Consider the following 23,602-nt stretch of genomic DNA (forward strand, 5'->3'; position numbering starts at 1 on the left):
AGCAAGTAATTGGCAGCACTGAAATTTAAGTGGGGCTCTGTCTCTGATGCTGGAGGCTGGTATTCAAAGATGAAAAAAGATGGGCCTTTGCTGGGAAGTAGGAACTAGGGAGCCACTGACTTTTTCAAAGAGAGTGTGACATGATGAAGGCAATGTTTGTTTTATATACTTGTGGCACAGATGTTTAGGGGAAGATTTTGGCACCAGAGGGGGTCAGTTAGGAAGCAGTGGCAGTAGTTTAAGGGTGAGGATTAAAGGCCTGACCTGGGGGCAGAGGCATAGTGGGACTGGAGAAGACATAAAAACATGAGGCATGTCAAAGGGCAAACTGACAGTCTTGGGAACTGACTGAATACAGAGAATACAGGGGAAGGGGATTAAAGTATCAGATCTGAGAACCAGAAGACTCATAATGCTGCTACTGGAGATAGATACTGGGAAGGTGAGCTAGTTTGAAGATTGATGTTTATATGAAGCAGGGTCTGATTTCCTTTATTACTATTGCTATTAAATATTTGTACTAAAAAAAGAATGTATACTATGAGGAAACCAACAAATTCAGAATATGAGATATTCTACAACACCACTGACCTGAATTCTTCAAAAAGTCGATGTCACGCACACAGACACAAAAATTAAGGTCACACACCACCGCAGAATCAATTACTCTAAAAAGACATGAGTTGGTGCAATACACAAACCTTGATTTTGGATTTCTTTATTTTAAAGGACTCTATAAGACATTTATGGGATATTGGGACAATTTGAATATGAATTGGAAACTACATGATATTTTATTTAGTTTCTTAGCTGTAATAATGATTTGTGGTGAAGAAGGAGAATTTCCTTATTTCTTAGGAGAGTCATTCTGAAGAATTTAGGGTAGTGTGCCATGATGCCTGTAACTTACAATCAAGCAGCTCAACAAAGAAAAAAAATATCTGTATGTATAAATAGATTGATCGATAGAAATATACAGCAAATACATCAACAAGCAAATTGTGGAATTTAAGGGGTATAATGTGTATTCATTGTACTTTTATTTTTAATATAAATTTATTTATTTTAATTGGAGGTTAATTACTTTACAATATTGTACTGGTTTTGCCATACATCAACATGAATCCGCCACAGGTATACACGTGTTCCCCATCCTGAACCCCCCTCCCTCCTCCCTCCCTGTACCATCCCTCTAGGTCGTCCCAGTTTAAAACTTTTGAAATTTTGAAACTTTTAAAACTTTTGAAATTTTTCAAAATAAGATTTGGGAAAAAATAATTCCCAAAAATATGAACATAGTAAAATGTTAACCTGTACAAAAAAAGGATATGTAGTGAACATTTTTACCCTACACACTCAGTACTCCCTTCCCAGAAGCAACCACTGTTCCCATGTCTTGAAATATTATCTGCATTTACAAGGCTATATTTATGTTTGTAGATCCTTTTGTAAAATAGAGGAGTTCATGCTATAAATCTTTTTGTTAGCTGCAATAGACTCTCTTTTATCTATGCAGCTGGGGGAGTAGTTGGTCAGTTAATTAAAAGTCCGTTAAAGAAGTGCCTGGATCTACTAGGGAGAGGTGTTCCTGGGCATCCAGTGTCGGTGCATTTTACAGAGGAAATGGAATGGAAACTCCTGAGAGTTGGCTCCACAGAGGCCTGGTAAGCAAGCTTCCACTGCAATTCTGGCAGCTCACTTTTTGTATAAGTTTCCAGACTTCTCAGAGATTGTTCCATAGGACAATGTATAGACCTGCCTCATTCTTTCAGGCTAGTTTTGAGGATGAGTTGCTTCTAGGATGAGTATAGTTTTAATCATATTGTACTTGAGGTGATGCAAGGCAGGGAGCATCTGGGTGGAAATTTCCTGGGCTTTCTGAACTTACTTGATCTGAAGAATACTTGGGTATTTTTTGAACAAGCTCCCAAGCTTGGGAAATGCTGCCATAAACAGTTGGAGAAACAGGGCTGGGCCTCCGGTGACAAGATTACTCTGAGGGGTGGAACTTCCACTAATGGTGCTAGTTAAATGCAGAATAGACAGAGAAGGCAAGATGCCAGAGAAACACGGAGGTCCAAGGACAGAGCTCACAAACTCCCATGTGAGCTTCTGCCCTCTGCCCTTGCTCACCAGAGATGATTGCCTCCTGTTGCAATCTGGGGGGGTCACATTTCCAAAGCATGTGCAGCTTTGCATATGAAAACCCTCCCTAACTGCCAGCACCTGGGCAAATTCAAATCCTCCACTCCAACATCAGGGTCCTCCCTGCAAATGAGAAGGTTTGATTGGAAAAATGTGACTCCAGAAACCAGATCTGGGATTGAACTGAAATTGCCTGAAAAATGAAAGCATTGGCACTATTAACAAAAAGGGACTGGATTCCTTTCTTTTTTTCTTTTTCTTTCTTTTTTTCTTTTCTTTTTCTTTCTTTCTTTCTTTTCTTTTTTCTTTTTTTTTTTTTGCAGCTAAATCCTGAACAGCTTGCAAACCTTGGGAGGCAGCCATCCCATTATCATTCCTGATATGGACTTGAATTTCTAAGAAATGACTTTTTTTTAAGATTTGTGGAATTGAACCCCTACTAAAAGCAGTCCAAGGAGACTCAATCACAGTATTTCAAGAACAATCCTGAGACAAGAGCCAGAGCTCTGTGGGGCCTGGAGGGCCCAGAGACCATATAGCCTGGTGCTGACCCCCAATAAGTCCCTTCAGGAGTCCTGGAAACCCCGGACATTTATCTAAATCACCCCCTGAGGTGGGACTAGGTAGAGGAGGCAGCCAGGCCTCCGCATCATGTAAGGGCCCCAAAATGCCAGAGGGGACCCTGATTTGTCACACTGCACGAAAGGTTCAGATTCTAGCATCGAGCACTGAAGTCACCCTGTCTTCTCTAAATCCAGTGTCTTGGAGGTACAGACAGGATCCTCAGTCTTTTAAGATCAGCTTTTCACTTAAAGTAAAAACACCAAATGGGAAAGGGAAGGTAGAACTGGGTCTGGTCTTGGGTGTGAGCCTGGACAGTGGGCTGCTGCTAAGTCGCTTCAGTCGTGTCCGACTCTGTGCGACCCCATAGATGGCAGCCCACCAGGCTCCCCTGTCCCTGGGATTCTCCAGGCAAGAACACTGGAATGGGTTGCCATTTCCTTCTCCAATGCGTGAAAGTGAAAAGTGAAAGTGAAGTCGCTCAGTCGTGTCCGACTCTTAGCGACCCCATGGACTGCAGCCCACCAGGCTCCTCCATCCATGGGATTTTCCAGGCAAGAGTACTGGAGTGGGGTGCCAGGAAAGGAAGCCTAGAGGGCCCAGGGCCAGCCCACCTGGTCCTGGCAGACCCTTTGGGAAAGAGGGAAGTGAGGTGTGGGGCCCAGAGAGAGGCAAAGTCAGGAAGTGCGTGAGGGACCTGGGCCAAGACGGTCTGCTGTGGCCCCACGGGCACACACGGGCCCTATTGACTGGGACACTGGGAGACCATCACACGGTCTCCAATTCCCTAACTGTGTGGTTACCATGACCATGCCAAGTGTGTGTGCTTCCCACATCTTTTGTGAGCCTGCTAACCCCAGACGCTTCCTCGTGCCCCATGGTTCAGTGGCACAGACCCCACTGGCAGGGGGCAGTGGCAGGAGCCTCATGGCTGAGCGATCAGGCCTCAAGGACCTTACAAAACAATTTACTCCGACTCTGCTATGCCTCTTAAGAACTCCACAGTTCTGAATTTTTTTTTAATTTTTCATTATCCTCCCACTACACACACATTAAAAATTTTTTTTTTGTCTGGGCTGGGTCTTCATTGCTGCATCCAGGCTTTTTTCTCTAGTTGCAGCAAGCAGGAGCTACTCTCTAGCTGTGGTGCATGGGTTTCTTATGGGTGGCCTCTCTTGTTGTGGAGCACGGGTTCTAGGGTACACAGGCTTCAGGAGTTGCAGCACGTGGGCTCAGTAGTTGTGGCATATGGGCTTCATTGGCCTGCAACATGTGAGATCTTTCCAGACCGAGAATCAAACTTGTGTCTCCTCCATTGGCAGGTGGATTCTTAAGCACTGGACCACCAGAGAAATACCCCCCATCACACTTTTAAAGGCACAGACTCTGTGCCAAGTGCTAGTGTAAGTGTATTAGATGTATCATTTAATTCATCCTTACCAAAACCCTGTGAGGTGGGTATTCTCATTGCCCTCATTTTACAGATATGGAAACTGAGGCCCAGAGAGGTCAAGTCACGTGGCCAGCACTGCCCATCTATTCAGTAGCAGAGCTTCTAGAAGTCAGCTAGCGTGCTAGAATCCATCAGATTACTTTTCTTAAATCAAACTTACTTTTAACTTATCTCTCCCAATTGATTCAACTTGTCTGCACAGTGAGTTTCACCCAGCAGTTCCAGCCTAGGCTTCTTTTGGAGTCTGCCTAAGCTGGCTAGATGGTTGCATCTGGGTCACCGTAATCCAAAAAGGCTTAATTAAAATCGGGAAATACATTCAACCACGTCTCCAGCAATGCTATAAACTCTAGATGTGGCAAATGAGGTTGTGAGGACATTAAAGGCATGCAAGGTGCTTGGGGCACAGCAGAGGCACTTGGAGAATACACACCCATGTGCCAGTATAAATTGAGAAATGAGAAAAAGAAAGTGTTTGGCTGTAGATGACTGAGTTTCCTTTTGTAAAGACTAGACAAAGGGACTTTTCCACTAAAAGACACTTTGGGTCTGGGGGGAACTATCTCCAGTCTGCAGGCCTCAAGCAGCGCTTTGCAAGATGGGTGTTTGGGTGGGTGAGGAGGGGAAAGTGGGTGGCAACTGGCAGTCTGAGGGCATGAAGAGGACAGAGGAAGAAAGGGAACAGAGAAGAGGGGACGAGAACCTGGAAGTAAAGGGAGCAGGCCCAGAAGAGAGAGGAGGAAGGACAGAGATGATTGGGGGTGACGGGCAATAAAGGAGAAATTGTGGGAAAGAGGCGAGGGACTGGCTTTGAAAAATCGGTTCCTTCTTTCAATAAATCATTACTAAGGGCCTTCTATGTGCCAAATACTGTGCTAGGTGCTCTGGACACTGGGAGACACCACAGACCTGGAGCTTCTCTGTGGGCTTGTTCTGCCTGTAATTTAGCCCTTTTAGAGAGAGTCATAGGAGAAGGCAATGGCACCCAACTCCAGTACTCTTGCCTGGAAAATTCCATGGACAGAGGAGCCTGGTGGGCTGCAGTCCATGGGGTCGCTAAGAGTTGGACATGACTGAGCAACTTCACTTTCACTTTTCACTTTCATGCATTGGAGAAGGAAATGGCAACCCACTCCAGTGTTCTTGCCTGGAGAATCCCAGGGATGGGGGAGCCTGGTGGGTCGCACAGAGTCGGCCACGACTGAAGTGACTTAGCAGCAGCAGCAGAGACAGTCATAAGGATCAACAGGGCCACTTGCTGAACTGTGCTGGGCTGTGAGGCAGGGAGGGTCTTTGGAACAAGGGTCTTTGATGGTCTTAGGAGAATCTTTGAAGGTCTTAGGAATAAGCTGGGTTGCATTTGCCCTTAAAGTATGACTCAAGATTGTGACACTGGGACTTCCCAGGGTCAGGTGTCCGTCCATGCTGTTATCACCAGGTTGCTTCTCATCTGCCACATTATTTAACACATAACTGCATGGACTGGAGCCATGTAGTGGCTTGTCTCTTCCACAGAGTAAAGGGTCTATGTTTGTGAAACCATCACTCGGCTGCCTTTCCTCTTCCCCTCCTGAGTTCTGAAGCACACTCTTCATGACTGAGGTTGCTGTATGGATAATTTCTGGAGAAGTGAGGACTAACAGTGTAGTCAGTGGTCCACTGGTAAAAAGTTTAACAACTGGCCCTGTCAGTTAGTGGGAGAGAAGGATGCTGATTTATAGCATTTGCTGATTTCCACACTTTCACATGGTGTAAACACTCCCACCAAGGCCAATTTCAAGCTCTCAGTATGTTGTCATGGAACACAGTCGTAAAGAGGGACTTCCCTAGCAGCCCAGTGGTTAGACTCTGAGCTTCCACTGCAGGGATCGTGGGTTTGACCCCTGATCAGGAAACTAAGATCCTGCATGGGGTGCAATGTGGCCCCAATTATTTTTTTTAATTTTTAAAAAAGAGTTGGGATGAGATGTCCACCACATAGACATAACAGATGTAAATCAAGAGCATAGATAATAGTGAAGTGTAGCAAGATGATTTGGAAGTGATGAGTATGCAGTATTTATCAGCCTTATATCTTGAATATAATTTAATTGCCAATATACCTAATTTAATTTTTAACAATGACTGTATTCAACAAATAAACTCCCCCAATTTTTGTTGAACAATCAGTTCTCACTATCCAACAGGGTGTGGTTCTACCTCCCTTTTCTCTTAGCTTCAGCAAGAGAAAGAGAAGCTAAGGAAACAGAGCCTCAGGGCCCTCACCCCACTTTAACCAGAGCAGCCCCACTTGTATTCATTTTTTGGTTCTGTGTTTGAACAAAGGATTCCAATGTTAAAAACAAATTTTTTTTAACACACTGGTGTAGATGGGCTATGAGGCCCTTTCTATCTGTGATATCCAGAGTGAGTCATGCCCTATCTCCCCTTTCCTTGCCTGGACCCATTTTTGTCACTCAGGCTTCCTCCTCCTGCTACTCCAAGCAATCCTCTGTCCCATCCCAAGGATTCCCAACTGCACTGAAGGGACAACTGTTATCGTTGGATCTGGTTTCGACTGGGATCCTTTCTGGGCATACTTTACCCTTCAGCATGTGACTCCAGAAGCTTCTTCTAAAGGTCTTTCAGATACAAAGGGATGGATGTACAAAGGGCAGAATTCCAAGAAGGAGGGGTACTCCCATAATCGACCTATTTTATATCTTGCATTCTCTGTCTAAAAGCTCTACGTGTCAGTGGACTACTGGGTTACCAATTGCTGCCCGATCGTGGATCTCTATTTTTCTTTACACAACACAGTTTACTTTATGTAAAAGCTAAAAAACTGTTCTTAGCAGATGTTTGGGTTGCTCTCCCACTGAATGCAAGTTTTTCAGCTGTGGAAATGCATGAGGGGGCCCAGGGGTTATGGATGTGACACAATCCTTTTCTGAAGGCAAATTCACCCTCCTGAGCTTGCCAGAGAAATTATTTTTCCAGGAAAACTAAACAGTAAGCACATACTTGGATGTTCCTTGCAGGCAAGAGAGGAGCCCTTTCTATCCCATTAAGGTCAGGCAATTGCCCAAATGATTTGCTTCACTGCCTATCATAACGGGGAGTGTGGGACAGAACCAGCGGGAGCCTACTCTCATCTCTCTCCCTCCAGCAGTCACAGTCGAGCAAAGTTCACAGGCACAGGCACCCTCTGAAGCCTGCACTCAGAGAGGCTGAGGCTGGGGCCTCTTGGAAACCCCTCAACACACACACACACATGCACACACGTGCACAGACACATGCACACACGCGCACACACAGTGTTCCCCTAGCTCAGTGCCGCAGCTCAGCTCATACGGATCAGTGTTCTTGAACCGAACATGGAGAGATGGTATATGGTACGTGGAAGCTGGGACCTAGGAGTTCACAGGATGGGATACAGTGCTGAGCTTCCTGGACAGCTGCCAAGTCTGCCGGGTGTGCGCTGTTCAAATCCGATAGGGTAGCCAGTGGCCCAGGAGCTTGGGAGGGAGTGGAGGCTGCTATTTCCTGCCTGTAAGGCTGCCTTCAGAGGCTTAGGGGTACTTTCGCAGCTTGGTTTCTCAGGTTCTGTCCCCACTCCTGACAAACTCCCCTTGTCCCCATTTCCCTGAGAGTGATGGCTCTATATCTGAAGGCTCTTACAGAAGGGAGGGATGAATGCATGCCCAACACATAAAACAGACTCAAAGCCAAGCTCTGTCCAGTCTAGGCCAACTTAGGTGATAAATCTTGCTCAATTCCCTGGTCAGAATACCTTTGGCTACCTCTGCAAGCCAGGTCTATTCTCCATCCAGAGCCCTTTGGCTACAGTCCCTGCACAGTCGGCGCTTTCTCCTCTTCTCTGGCCAAGCTGAGCTCACTCTCCCCTGGCTCCCCCCAAAGCCCTTCACTTTCAGAATCAGAATCCTTTGAACCCAAACTTTGTCTCTTACAAAAGTCTCTTCTTTTACCTCCAACTTTATTCCAACCTCGACTCCTAAATTCTCTTGAGGCTTCCAACACTTGAATTTGAGGAAATTTGGTCTCTCCAGGGGAAACAGAGAAGCGTTCCTTATTTATTTATTAACATCCAGTGGCTGCTATCATATATAGATGATCCACAGGAGATAGCGACCTGAGTGTGTTTTTCCCTCATCACTTGCTCTTGACCTTGGAGAGAGGTTTGAAAGCTAAATGTAAACCACTAGCAAAATGCTGTCTTTTCAATGCACCAAAAGGAGGGAAAGTTAGCTTATCTTTCAGAAGCCCCCAGAGTATTGTGGACTAGCTGAGTAAGTGTAATTAGAAAAAGGAAAAGGGAAGTCAAGGATAAATTCACATGGAGCTGAAGGAGCCTCATGATAAAGTGGATTTTCCCAAGAATTGCCGGAAAGCAAAGCTGTTCAGCCTTTGGGAAATGGTGAGTCCAAGAATTTCTGAAGCGCCCCCACCCTTCACCTGGCCATGGCCTTGATATCACCAAAGAGTTCTGCTTGCTCTGCTCCAGGCTCAAGCAGCAAGCTGTTTTCATTGCTACTTTCCAAACTGTGCTCATATCCATTATCTCACTTGATTCTTGCCAGGACCCTGTGAGGTAGGTAGGACAACTATTAGTTTTCCCTGGGCTCACTTTTGGAAGATGCCCAGGACTCAGATTTTGCACAATTGTAACTTGACAGATTTGGCTGCATTTTCACATGCTAACAAAACCTGGCCCAGCCTAATCCTTATGTAAAGGGGAGATTTTTCCTGCAACATTGAACTAAACTAGGCAGAGAGATTCCTGATCATCAGGGGTGACATGATGGGGCAGGGGGGCAATCTCAAAAAAATTTAGTAATTCTATCCCTCCCCTCCCTTTCTAGAGCATAGGCTTTTGAATGGGGAGGGCTTATGTTACCCTCAAGCTACTCAAACCTTCTTTCTTGAAGACTGGATGCTAGCTATGTTTGATCCAAATTTACCAACTGATCAAGTGCCGATTGTGGAGGCACAGAGAAGTATGAGATGTGGACCCCGACTTCCAGGAACTTACAGTTTGCTGGGAGCTAAACTTGTACACACCAGACAACAGTACATATCAGGCAAAACAGTGAATGCAGCCAGAGGGGGCATCTCAGAGTCCGAACAGAGGAGGGTGGTTAAAAGCATGAGCTCTGGGGTTGTGCAATGAACATGGCTTTGCATTCCAGATCCACCATTACTAGCAATGGAAACTTTGGACAAATCACTATACCCTATCTGTAAAATGGGATGAAAATTAATAAACAGCTATCACATTAAGTTGCTGAGATTAAATGAACACAGTACCCAGCACATAGTTAAGTGTTTAACAAATGGCATCATTCAGGCACTATTGAAGCTGATCATTGAAGAATGGGTGGTTTGGAGACACTCAGAGAGAGAGCAGAACAATACAAGGCATGGAATTAAACAAAGTCACTGAATTTAAAAATAAAGGAGGTGTGTGAGGATGCTGAGGATAATGGTCTTACCAAAGCAGAGGATACACGTTAAAGGACTAGGAAAAAATGCACTTTGTTAAGTTAGGTGCAGCTAGGTGGTGAAAAGCCTTGACAACCAAGCAAAGGAGATAGACTGGATATAACAGGAAGTGAGAAGCCAGCAGAGACTCTGAAGCAAGAGGATGATTTGGGGATAGTGGTCTTAGAGTAAGATTGGCCTGGAGGTGTGCTTAGTGACTTAGGCAGGGACTGAGGGATATCTACTATATCAGGTGTGTATTCATATGGACTTGGACTAGAGACATGAGAGTGAGATTACAAAACATTTGAAAATATTGGGAGGGGGTTAACTGGATAGAGTTGGTAATTGAATATGGGAAATGAAAGAAGGAAGAGACCAAAAGAGTTCCAAAGCTTTGAGTCTAGATGACTTGGAAAGCGGTGGTGCCATTGACAGCAAAATGGGAGTCAAAAGGAAAAGCAGGAATGGAGGAAAGGAAATGGATTCAATGTTCAATGTTCAATTTGAGATGCAAATAGAAATGTCTAGCAGAAAATAGTGACTGATGCAAAGAGCCAACTCATTAGAAAAGACCCTGATGCTGGGAAAGATTGAAGGCAAGAGGAGGGGGGATGACAAAGGATAAGATGGTTGGATGGCATCACCAACTCAATGGACATGAGTTTGCACAAACTCTGGCAGATAATGAAGGACAGAGAAGCCTGGCATGTTGTCCATGGGGTTTCAAATGGTCGGACATGACTGAGCGACTGAACTGAACAAAGTTATGAGATAGGTATTATTATTATTTCCATTTTATAGATGAGGAAACTGAAGCGCAAAGAAGGTAAGTAGCTTACCCCAGGCCACACAGTTAGTAAGTGGCAGAACGGAGAGTCAAACCTCCACTCTAGCTTCAGAGACTGTTTTGAATAACTCTGCTATGTTTGTTACCTCTTTAAGAAAGGAATTTTCTGTAGGTTTCTGATAGTCTTCATCAAATTAAAATTTCCTTTTATTTGTAGTTTTCTTAGAGCTTTCCAAGAGCAAATGAGTGCTGTGTGTGTCAAATATTCTTGCTGTATCTATTGAAATGATCATATCATTTTTTCCTTTAATATGCAAATAGAATGAATTACATTGATATTATTTCTAATGTGAACCAACCTTGCATTTCTGGGATTAAACCCAATTGATTCTATTATATTCTTCTTTTTCAAAAGTGCAGGATTTGATTTGCTAATAATTTATTTAGGGCTTTTGTATAGTGTCATTTTTCTGTCTTCGTACAATTTGGTATTTGTATAATGATAGTTGGGCTTCCCTGATAGCTCAGTTGGTAAAGAACCCACCTGCAATGCAGGAGACCCTGGTTCAATTCCTGGGTCAGCAAGATCCCCTGGCTACCCACTCCAGTATTCTTGAGCTTCCCTTGTGGCTCAGCTGGTAAAGAATGCACCTGCAATGTGGGAGACCTGGGTTCATTCGATCCCTGGGTTGGGGAGATCCCCTGGAGAAGGGAAAGGTTACCCACTCCAGTACCCTGACCTGGAGAATCCCATGCACTGTATAGACCATGGGTTCACAAAGAGTCAGACACAACTGAGCCAGCGACTTACTATGATGATAGTTTGGGGAAATAAATTGGAAGCTTTCCATCTTTTTCAATGTTCTGAAGCAGTTTGTTTGATTGATAAGAGGATGTCCTGTCAAGGTTTGGTACAATTTACCTTTAAAATCTTTGTGTGTCAAGAAGGTTGAGGTGTATGCTTTTTTATTTTTTTTTGGCATTTTTTATTCTATTTCAATTTCTTCTCTAGTTTACTGGCATAGTCCGATTTTCACCTTCTTCTCAAACCAAGTTTGGTCATTTATATTCCCCTAGAAAACAATCCATTTCATCTAGGTTCCAAATTTATTGGCATAAATATTAATACAAAATGCCAATTATTTATAACTTTATACATATACCAAGACTGACACAATTACTAAGAATATTTAAGTTTTCCTACAGTTTTTAATGCACTTGAAATGTAGTTCTCTTTTTTTCTTTTCCCCTCTTTGTTTTTTTCCCTCTCCCTCTATCTCTTCTTTACTCCTGAGTGGTTTATTATTTTTTTTAACAAACTTGCTAACGTTGCCTATTTTAATGGTGTTTTCAAAGAGCCAGCTTTTGTTTGTATAGATCAACTTTCCATTTTTTGTGACTGTGTATTTTGTAAATTTTTGCTTTAATCTCTATTAGCAAGCCTTATTCCTATAAAGCCCATCTGTCTGGACTATCTTTCCTCCTTCCCTTTCACTTGGCTAACTCCTACTCATTCTTCAGTTTATGCATCATTTCTTTCAAGAAACCTTCCCTGACCCTCCAGCATGATTTAAATGCTCATCCTCTGTCCTCCCCCAGAAACTTCCAGCACTCATCATTCTACATTATAATTAGCTGTCTGCTTGTGTCTCTCCCCTATTAGATTGTAAATTCCTTGAGGGCAGGGACCGTATCTGGTTCATAATTGTACCTCCAAGTGCTTAACACAGTACTTGGCTTCCCTGGTAGGAATTCAAATGGAAGTTTTATTGGAGGTAGCACTCCATGAGTTGGCAGGCAGATCTAACAGAGAGGTTCCCACCAGTCTGGTACATGAGGTCTGGGATCTTTGTTTGTTTTGATTGAAATATAATTGATGTACAATGTTCTGTTAGTTTCAGATGTACTCCATAGTGATTTGGCATTTGCATGCATTATTAAATGATCACCACAATAAGTCTACTAACTCTCAGCCCCATACAAAGTTATTAGAATGTTATTGACTTTCTATGCTGATGATATATATCGCCTCCCCATGGCTTATTTATTTTATAACTAGAGGTTTGTACATCTTCATCCCATGCACCTTCTTCACCTACCCTTTCAGGTATTAAAAAAAAGAAAAACAATTAATTTTGATAGAACTGCTTTTCTTGATTTTTGAAGAATCAAAACCCTTCAAATGTGTAATTCCAATGGCCATCACCTAAGAAAGAGTCTTCCCCCCTCACCCCGCCCTCCCCTTTCAGCCCTGCATTCCAGCATGGATATAGAAGGTTTAACCCCAAAGGAGACAAGGCCAAGAGTTACCCATTAAAGGAGTTGAGGCTAACTGAAGTTAAAGGTCTACAGGCTGCCCCAGGGCTTTTCCATTTAAAAGCAGCTTTCCTGCACAGGGGCCCTTTCCTTCTCTGCAGTGAGTATGGGGGGGAACCTCATCCCACACTTCCATTTTCTTGTTTCCAATCTAATTTGAAATACCTTTCCATCTTTTTCTTCTTTCCCCTCAATTCCCTCCTTTTATTTACCATTGATCTTGCAGTTTTTTAATTACTTGTGTCTAGGAGGTGTTTTGAGAATATGCACTGAAGTAGTAGTTTATGAAATTGGCAACGTCCATGCATTGCTGCTCTAGGTTTTCTTCTGGAAACTTCTGTGGTTAGCAGTCAGGTCCAAAGAAAGCAGAACATAAGCCGAACTGAAAGAGATGCATACCAAAATCATGGAATACCATAAACATGAGAGCCAGCTCTTGCCTACCTCTCAGCCCCCACTTCCACCCCAAGCTACAGTCTGATAGAAGATGATTTCTAGAAACAAAACTCAAAGTGGTGATAGAGCGTCTTCCTGCTCACCATGAACTTACTCCCTGAGAAAGATGGTCTCACTTCCTTGCCTAATCTGGGTTCCTCTTTGAAGAAGGGATCATGAAACTAAAAATATACAGACATTTTTGAAAGAGAACTCATTCTGAAATTGAAGGGAAGTCAGAGGAAGCAGGACTCAAAGTACACCCACTCTGTGCCACCTATCAAAGATAGAACTCAATGAAGAGAGATGGCCCACAGGGCACAATGTGGGACCTAGGGTGCTGAGAAAAGGTGATGGGCTGATGTTGCCAGGCAGACTACTTCAGACCTTTCTGAGGTTGCTTTGCTGACAGGTTGCTTTCCTAACATGGTGCCTGTAACATGTGTTATAGGCACCATGTTAGGCTCTAGGAATGTAGCAATGAACAGGACACAGCTCTGCCCTTGAGGAGCTGATCCCCTAGGCTGATGTCTATATGGGACACTCTGTCTGCATTTGGAACTCTCCTGGCTTGACTTGACTTGAACATGTCCCATCTCCTCAGCATTTTCGGTGGCCTCAAAGACAGAAACTGCCTGTCTTTTATCTCTGTACCCCCAATATCTAGAACACTGCTTCAAAGTCTGTAGGCATTCAAGTAATATTTGTTAAATGAAGGAATGAAAGAAGGAGAGGAGGAATGATGAAAGGAAAGAGGATTAAGTGTCAACATTAGTGACAATACTTTAGAATCCTGAGGCAGCCCCCAGAATCATGGGCCAAAAACCCAGAGATCCTTATGTCAGCTTCACAGATGCTGGTGACTTTGAATTGGTCACTTTTATTGTTGTGTTTACTCATCCTTGAAGGTATTAAAATAATAGAGCAGGAAAACAGTTTGGTGGCTCCTCAAAAAGTTAAACATTACCTTTTTAGTAACAAAGTTACCATATGACCCCACAACTCCACTCCTAGATATACACTGAAAAGAACTGAAAACAAGAATTCAAACTAGTACATGTACACACATATTCAGAGGCTTTGGCCTCACTACTCATGATCGCTAAAAGGTGAAAACAACCCAAAGTCCATTGATCAATGAATGAATTTTAAAAGTGTGATGTATCCATACAATAGAATGTCATTCAGCCTTAAAAAGGAATGAGGTGTTGATACATGCTACAACTTGGATGAATCTTGAAAACATTATGCTAGGTGAAAGAAGACATAGGTCAGTTTAAGAAGATGGCCTTTTGAAGAAAGTCTTGAGAAAATGTTGGTGTAGCTAAGGGGATGGGTGAGCACAAAGTATTGAGTACTTGGATGGGGCAGTGCTAGGAAATGCTTATTGACTGATTTCTTGATTGAATAAAAAAAGATATTTACATAAAGGATCTCACTTCAGGGATGCCCTATCTTGTTTCTTGTCTTCAGGCCACATTTTGTGTCAATGCTCCCATTCCTCCATTCTTTCACTCAACAAACATTTACTGAGCACTTCCTGTGCTCTAGGAAGCACAATGCTAGGGATTCATAATCATACACATGGATAAGAAAAATTCACATACAATTGCAAACATTATTTTTAAACTGAGTTTCAACCTTTTACTTCTCCAAACTTTGAGCTTGATTAAACAGATTGGCAAGAGCAGGACAAGTTATGGTGATAGTGATGGTATTTCCACAGCTGGACTATGTGGTGTAAAAAGCATGGTTAAGGGGCAGAATGCTTGAAAATGAGGCCAGCTCAGGAAATGGCCCTGTGACAAAGGAAGCAGAAGAGACTGTCTTCCCGTGTGTCCTGTCCTCTCTATCCCCTGCTCCGTGCCTGGACCACCTGGAGACAGTGGATTGAAGCAGTGTTCTCACCCTGTGTGCAGCAAACGTTTTCTCTCACCCCCAGCATAACTCACGAGGGGCTGTGTGTGAGCACTACATCGCCCAAAATTGAGGGGAGGCAATCTGATCAGAATGAAGAAGGGTCTACTTCTTGCTGCCTATGCTACAGTTAATCCATTGCCATCTGTCTTTATTTTGCTGACTCACTGCTTTCATTTGGGTTGGCAGTTCTTTTGCTGTTGGCTGCAGTCTTTAACTGTTTACAGAGGGCTGAGATGGATGGAGAATTAGGGGCTTTGCATTCATTCCCTGGATGAAATCCTACCCAGGTACTGTGGGCCTCTTGTCGAGGGCTGAGGCCAAGGCCTCTGGATTTTGATGGATGGTGGAGATTAAGTGTAGGGTAACACATCATTTAGTCTGATTGCAAGGCCAGATTTCTCCCAAGTGCTGCCAAATGAGCTGGGAGGTCATGTGAATTGTCTGCCCAAGCACAAGGGAGCACAGCGCCTTTTAATTAGAACAAGGATAAAGGCTATTCGGGACCTTGGTCTGTCAGGGAACTTGGAGCATGCACATCCTATATTTCATTCAAGGTTCTCTTTAAGCTTCACCTCATCCATGGACACCTCCACTGTATTAACTTCCATCCCCACCAAACATCCCACCCCTCCTCCAAAATGCACTTTTCTACACTTTGAATCTCATCAGCGTTTGTTTTTTATTGTGTACAGTGCTGGCTCACTCTGTCATTTTGGAGCCTACCTTCAGTCTAGTGAGAGACCCTTTCTTTATCGTTGTGAGATATAAGCTCATCAAGATGTGACATTCTAGCCTTTATAGCTCTGAACGTGATTCTGGGCATTACATGTTTGTGGTCTAAACCTGAGGTGACATACAGCTTATTGTCACACTTTGAAGGGTGAAGCACAGTGCTATTCATAATACTGGGATACCAGGTGTAAACTGGGACCATCCGGGGCAAACCAGTGCATATCTTCACCCCACCTAAAGCACTGGGCTCCTGTTCGACTTATTTTGTTCCTGCCCCAACTCCCAGGTAGGACAGGTTGACACTGAAACTGAGTAGGCAGATAGACCAAAAGTCCCTCAACTCCCTCTACCCTCAAAATGATCTAACACAGAAAGTATCCTTTAAAGGGTTAAAACTTATATAAGCCCACTGCAAACCCATGGCATCTTATTACAAGTCATTCTATCAGATATCCTGGAAGGGTTTCCACTGAATTCCTATAGATTTCAAAGGCCAACAATGGCTTCCCCCAAATCATCTTCTCCTAGGATTCAACTACCATATAACAAAATGGAGGTGACTTGCTTATCAGAATTATCCCTTTGAAAGCTTAACATTATATGGTCTAACTCTTCCAGAGTCATCTGTGTTGGAAGGTATTCTCTACCAATAGGTCAAGATTAAAAAGTAGCCTCCAGAAATTGAAGCCCTCATACACAGGTGGTAGGATTGTAAAATGGTACAGCCACTTTGCAAAACAGTCTGGGAATTCTCAAGCAATTAAACACAGAGTCACCATATGACCCAACAGTTCTACTCCTAAGTATATTATATACCCAAGAGAATTGAAAACAAATGTCTACACAAAAACTTGTGTGTGAAGGTTCATAGCAGTCCAATAATATTGGACTTTGCATAATAATCAAGAAGTGGAAACCATTCAAATGTCCATCAGCTGATGAATAGATAAACAAAATGTGGTATATCCTTACAATGGAATATTATTCAGCCATAAAACTAATGAAGGACGGACACATGGTACAACACAGATGAACCTTGAAAACAGTTTGCTAAGTGAAAGAAGCCAGACACAAAGACTACATCGTATGATTTCATGTCTATGAAATATCCAGAACAGGTTAATGCATAGAAACATAAATATTAGTGGTTGCCTAGGACTGGACAAGGTAGGGCATTTGAGATGGGGAGTGACAGCTAAAGGTTACAGGGCTTCTTGAATCATGGGCTGTTGAAAATGTTCTAAAACTGATTGCGGTGATGTTTGTATAATTTTGTGACTATACTAAAAAATCAGTGAATGATACATTGTACATGGATGATTTGTATGGTATGTGAATCATATTTCAATAAAGCTGTTTTAAAAAGTAGCCAGGACTCAGTACCAGCTATCCAGGCTAGACTTGGCGTTGCTTTAGTAAGAACATGGGTGCCTTCTTCCAGGCCATTCTTCTCAGTCTTCTCAGGTTGCCCAAGCACCAGCTTTGGCAAATGCCTCCTAAGGGCAGCCCTGGTTGGGGATGGGGGAGAGAAGCCTTGGTAATACCCATCAGGCCTTGGCATTTTCTTATTAGGCTTTACAGTAGCATCCATCACAAAGTCACAGGATCCAATAATATTGGACAGGAAAGAACTTTGGCACTTATCTACTCCAACCCTCCGCATGGAGACGCTCAAAAGGGGGAAGTGATTTGCCCAAGCCACACATTTAGTCAGTGGCAGAGCAGGAACCAGAACCGGACACTCCAGACTCCTTCTCCAGTGCTCTTTCTCCTGCCCAGCTTCTCCACTGCCTCTCTTGTCCCTGTCCTAACCAAAGCAGCCCCTTGGACACTTCCTGCTGAAATCCAGGAGGAGTCAGTCTGAGAATCCAAGCTCAAAATCAGGGTGAATTTACAATTTTGGAAACATAGTTCAAGTCTGGAAATGTGGTTGACTAAAGAGCAGGTCAGGAAATGTGCAGTATAGGTCTCCCAACATCAGGATGTGGATAGAGTACAGGATTTGACCCCTGGTGCAGCTAAATTTGTGGAATGATCACATGCTTCTCTTTATACTGTATTTGGCAGTATTAGAAGAGAAAAATAATATTCATCTTAGGAAAACCTTGGTAACTGCAAATTTTCTGGCAACCTTATTTCCTCTCGCTTTCTTGGAAGAAACCAAACGAAAAAGCAGCTGTACAAATTAGCCCTGACCAACAGGCCTGGGACCAAAAAAAAAAAAAAAAAAAAATGAAGCCCAAAACAAATCAGGCTAAATATTTAAATCAGAATAGAAAATACATCCAACTCTACGCCTACTGAAGCTTTTCAAACTGCTAATCTCCACTTGATTATCGATAACATTCTCTTTTCTAGGAGGTCAGGACAAAGCTGGGGACAGTGTGACCGAAATTTATCAGCAGTTTTCTAAACCCCTTCATCTGCATTCACAGATTTTTCTGATAGCCCTGTTTAATAGAGGTCAAATCATGTATCCTGCTTGTGAGAGTCAGATTAGCACCCTAGTGAAAAGAAAGTGTGCTTAGTAAGTCACCAGTCATCAGACGCTGTGGGCCAGGCACTGTGCTATTGCTGGAGGGAAGGGGAAGACACAATGCCATCCAACAGGCTGCCATCCAGCCCCAAATAAGACAAATCATAGCTGAGGGCAGGGGCAAAGCTGAGGACGTAGCAGAGTTTCTATATGTTGAATAACAGCCTTTCTGGAATAGAGATTTCTTTGAAGGGAGTCATGGCATATTTGATTGACAGAGAAAGTTGGAGACAGATTGTGACAGCAATGTAGGGTTTTGAGGAGGTGAGTGGCCAAGTGAAAACCAGGTCAGGGATGTCTTCTCCTCCCTCTCCCCTCAACACTGGTTGAAGTGTGCTCCTCTAGGCTCCCATAATCCCCTGGGCCCTGTCCTAACACTTTTCACACTTTCCTGTGATTCCCTGCTAGAGTTCTCCCCTTCAAACTGATTTTCTTGTGGGAAGAGCTTATGTCTGGTTGATGTGTTTTTCCCTAAGGCCCAGCAAAGAGTTTAACCCATGGTCGGCACTCAGGAAATATTTCTTGATGGAATGAGATGGGAATTGGAAAAGATAGGCTGGGATACAAGGCTAGATATTTGGAAGAGCCATCGGGAGAAGGCTGGGGAGAGGAGATTTGTTTAGAAAGATGTTGCCCTAGTGCAGACATGAGGAAATATGGCCCTGACCTCAAACAGTAGCAATGGTGACTGAGAAGGGAGGATGTCAGATGCATTTCAAAGGAAGAATGCACAGGACTTGGACATCTTAACAATGACGGAGGAAATAAAACAAAATGGCTATTGAGTTGAACTGGAGTAGTTTCCTCACGAGGTGGTGTGGTAGGTCCTACAGACCCATGTAGTATTAACCAGCCCCTGCTCCCATTCTGTGGGCAATTGGTCATGGATCCAGCTGTTTATAGAGACCCTGGTCTTCTGTTCTTTTCACAGTTAGAATGAAGGGGACTAGACCATTGCTGAGGGGACTTTGTCCAGCTGTCTCCGTGCCAGCTGTGCTGAGGCCCTAGGGAGCTCGTGCTGACCCAGTAAGACTATGCTGCAGAGTGATGGCCTGACTTTTGGTCGTCTTAATCCTACGGTCTCAACTCAGTGCCCACCACCTGGAGGTGTCAAACAAAGAAGTCCCAAACAAAGAAAAGCGTTAGCCTAAGAAACAAGAGTCCTCTTTTCCTAGCTGTGCCTGTTTCGTTCCACCTCAGACTTTCTGCAGTCCAGGAAGGGAGGGGCAAGAGAAAACCACGGAACTTTTTAAAATCCCATTTTCCAAAAGCTAAATCAGATTCATTCTGTGTCTCCTACACAGACTGCATTCGTCTGGGTAATGTAAACACTGTGAGGCCACAGCTGTCTGCCAGCTGCAACGTTGAAGCCCATTTTGGGGGGCATGAAAAAACCTGTCTGTAACTATCACAGATGAGAAGTGTTAGCTAATGAATGGTCCCTGCTGAGTCCAGAGCCCAGCTGAGTTATTTCAGTCCTGGGCTTTAGCAGAGATTTTTATTGGGTAACAAATCTCAAATGCAACCGGTCACCCTCTAGACCCTGAATTGGAACTGGTCCCTCAATCCCCCCCCAGATGAACTCACTCCAGGGACATTCCTGGTAGTAGCTCAAGGATCTTGGCATTTAGAGCATTGGATGTCTGCTCAAGGAGGGTACAGTGCAGGCCTAATAATCCCATGACCCCCTTGGGCTCCCCACAGCCATGTGGACAGTGGCCTTTTCCGAGAGCAGAGTTGCCAGTGGCTCCCACTGGGGCTGCTCAGCTTTGAGTGGCCTGACTGAGAAACAGTTGGCTTTGAGTTGGACACCACTATTTCTGCTGGGCCTCAGCCTAATCCTCTGGTTCTTGCTGGCATCTTTCCTACTGTTCTTACTCCTCTTACATGGGCTCAGGTCAGGGGCAGACAAGGCCAACAGAGCCACCAGACCAACCAGCTGGCATGAGATGAGTGCAAGGGCCCAGCACCTTGCGGGGCATCTGCCTAGAGTGTGCACACACCAGAGCCGTGCCTCCAGCCTGCCATGGGGTAGAGGCAGGTACTGATGATCAGCCTCCGTGTGTGTACTGGCTCAGAGCTGTCTGCAAATTAGAGACCCACAAAAGAGAGGAAAGTGCTAAATCCAAGCCAGTGAATTTTTTGTGGTAAGATACAAATAACAGAAAATGTAACCATTTTAATGTGCATGATTCAGTGGCATTGAGTGCATTCACGATGTTGTGCAATCATCACCTCTGTCTAGTTCTGGAACATTTTCATGACCCCCAAAGGCGACCCCAATACCCACTACGTAAGTAGTCATTCCCCATCCCCCCACCCCCAGCTCTTGGAAACCACTAATCTGCTTTCTGTCTCTATGGATTTACCTATTCTGAATATTTCATATAAGTGGACTCATACAGTATGTGGCCCTTTGTGTCAAGCCATCATTTTTTCAGTACCTCCATGTGCTAGTTGCTATAATAGGCATGAGACTCCAACCTCAGATGCATGCCAGGTAGCAGCAGCTGCTATGTTTTTTGGAATACAGTACTTAGCTCACTCAAGTCACATGCTGGGTGATTTATTTGTACCACCCTGTGTAATCCTCACAACTTCCTGAAGGAAGTAATAGTAATGTCCCATTTTAAAGGTGAGTAGTCTGGGGCACAGAGAAATTAAGTGACTTAGGCAAGGTCATACTAGTAGATTAAAGTTAAGATTCCAACTTAAGTCCTCCCATTATTCATCATGAATTTAGCCCGACTTTGAGCCAATCTGCTTAGTTAGAGCCAGCCTACTGCCTTTGTGGTATGTGCTGCCTGCCCCATCTTGCTTGCCTTTAAGACCCCATAGGCAAGGGAATAATCTCATGAGGCCCTTGTTAAAATACCCTTGTGCTGCCAGGGATAGGAGCCTGGCATGAGCACCCCTTATGTTCACATGCCCTTGGGCATACCCAGAGTTTTCTCGGAATATGACCCCACCCCTTTCTCTCCTACTCATGACAGCATATGGGAATGTTAGTGACAGTTATTTATAAAGAAACTCTTGAATCCACTTGAGTTTATTTTCTTAAGTAAATCAGATACAAGCTTTGGTATTTGATTATTAGAAACAAATACTAACTGATTGTCAGACACCAGAGTGCCCTGACATCAAAGATGAGAACCTGTGGTCCAAAGACTTTCTCCTTCATGACCCATCTGGAGGCTTCAGAGAGGTATAACTCAACTCAATCAAGCTTCCCCTGGGACTGAAGATCAGATCACTGTAAACAAAGGTCTTGGGTGGCCTTCATGAGGCAGCCTTGAAGGCTGTACGCCTGATGTCTGGACTTTTGAACTTGACTCTGGCTGCATTTGACACAGACTCCCATGCCCAATCACGTATCTAAGAGATAGTCAGGGCCTGACTCAAGTTCACTAGCCAAAGTTGGGGGAAAGGGAAAGGAAAATGGGTATTGTCCCACTGTTTTCTAGACTCCAGGATGTATGTTTCAAAGCTCCACCAATGGGAGTGGCACTCCAGAAAGTTCAATGGAACTGAAAGAGACAAATATTGATACTCGACAGTCAGCTTCTATAATAATAATAACGGTGCCGCCTGAATGCAAATAAGCAGAACAGATGTTCCTCATGTGTTATGAGTTGAAAATCATTCCTTCATGTGGGATCAGTTAAAATCAAGCTTGAGACTTAGTGTATGTTTAATATAAAAATTCTCAATAAAAAGACTTTGGAGGCAAAATCCGAGTGAGGGCATGCTAAAATCATCTGGGCAAATAATCAACCATTCGGTATTCGCCTGGAAAATATCAAGGGATGTCAGCATACGAGGATGGCAATCCTGGGAACAGAGGTGTTGATGAGAGAAATGTCCTTTGTAATCAGATCTAACCAGAGGTCAGTGTGTTCAGTTCTTCTCAGCATAAGTGTGGGTTAGAGCTTGCTGTTCTAAGGTGAGGCCTGGAGGAAAGGAAAACCCAATTCTTTTGACATTTAATATACAATAGAAAAATTTTCAAAAGCTGGGTTCTTAGAAGAGCTAACTTCAACTTGAGCCATCTCAGCCCAGTCACTGGCATGGGGATTAATGAGAGAACTTCAGCCTTGTTCACTGCCTTCAGGACCCCATCCATACCGTAGAAGAACTTCATATCTGAGCTGGCAGACACACTAGGAACCATGATCCAACACTCTCAGCTCACTGACGAGACAGGTACAGGAGTGTTTTTGATATGCCCAAGGTCAACAGTGAAATGAAACCCAGGCAGAGCTGAGACATGACTCCGCTCTGGGAGCCCAGCTGAAAGAGGCAGAAGTCAAAATGGAATATAAAAGCATGACTGCCCTTTCACAATAACAGCATAAAATTAGCATTCTACAAGGAAAAAAAAAAAAACAGAACTGGCATGCTCTTTCATTCCATAGCAACAGCTAACAGACCTTTTGGTTTTAAAGAATTTGTGTGGTGTAAAATAGTCACCTAATCCCAGGGAAGAGAAACAAAACAGGCAACCATTAAGAAAGTCTTAAAGAAGCCGAGAAAGGGCCAAAGGCACTGAGAGGATGCCCTACGAGGCCAGGCAGAAAATATTAGAGCAAAATAGCTAGGGAAGATGAAGGCATAGAAGGGATGTCATATGATCAAAGTTTATAGAGAAACTCCAGAAGGCCATGGATCCAAAGGACTTAAACATGTCCTCCAGATTCTAGAGTATGAGAGGGGCAGCCTTTGTAGTGTATATCAGGAAAAATGGACAAAAGGCAGCCTTACTGTACACAGTGAGTACTAGTGTTAGTTGTATCCAACTCCTTGTGACCCCATGGACTGTAGCCCACCAGGCTCCTTGAGTACTAGATGCCCAGTAAACATGAAGGAAATGCACAAACCTTCTCCACCTGAAAGGTGTTACAAAGTTACAAAGCATTTCTCAGAGAACTTCAAATAACCCAATTTTTGGTGTAATAATAATAACAGCTACCATCTATTGAGTGCTTACTATGTGCCAGGCACCATGCTGAGCTCTTCATGTGATTTTCTCATTTCATCCTCACAACCACCCTGTCACTACTTTTCAGATGAGGAAACTGAGGCTCAGAGAGGTTGATTCATTTGCCCTAAGTCACACAGCTAGTCAGCGATAGAAGCTACCCTCAAATCCAGGTCTCCCTTCATTCCAGAGCATGGAAACACTCCACCATCCTGCCTCTGTCATCATAAGGGCTTGGTTTCTTGGGACTCTCCC

The 23,602-nt window shown here is 43.7% G+C and overlaps 1 protein-coding gene across 1 annotated transcript in view; it reads left to right on the forward strand.

Moving 5' to 3' along the window:
• The first annotated feature begins 1,534 nt into the window (after positions 1 to 1,534).
• The window catches only part of PLAC1 (placenta enriched 1), a 77,557-nt gene continuing 55,489 nt past the window's right edge, over positions 1,535 to 23,602 (forward strand). Inside the window, exon 1 of the mRNA XM_012107306.5 lies at positions 1,535 to 1,664. The gene's annotated coding sequence lies outside the window, so the exon portion shown is untranslated. The remainder of the gene's footprint in view (positions 1,665 to 23,602) is intronic.

Source organism: Ovis aries, chromosome X (genome assembly GCF_016772045.2).
Source record: "Ovis aries strain OAR_USU_Benz2616 breed Rambouillet chromosome X, ARS-UI_Ramb_v3.0, whole genome shotgun sequence".
NCBI classification, from domain to species: Eukaryota; Metazoa; Chordata; class Mammalia; order Artiodactyla; family Bovidae; genus Ovis; species Ovis aries.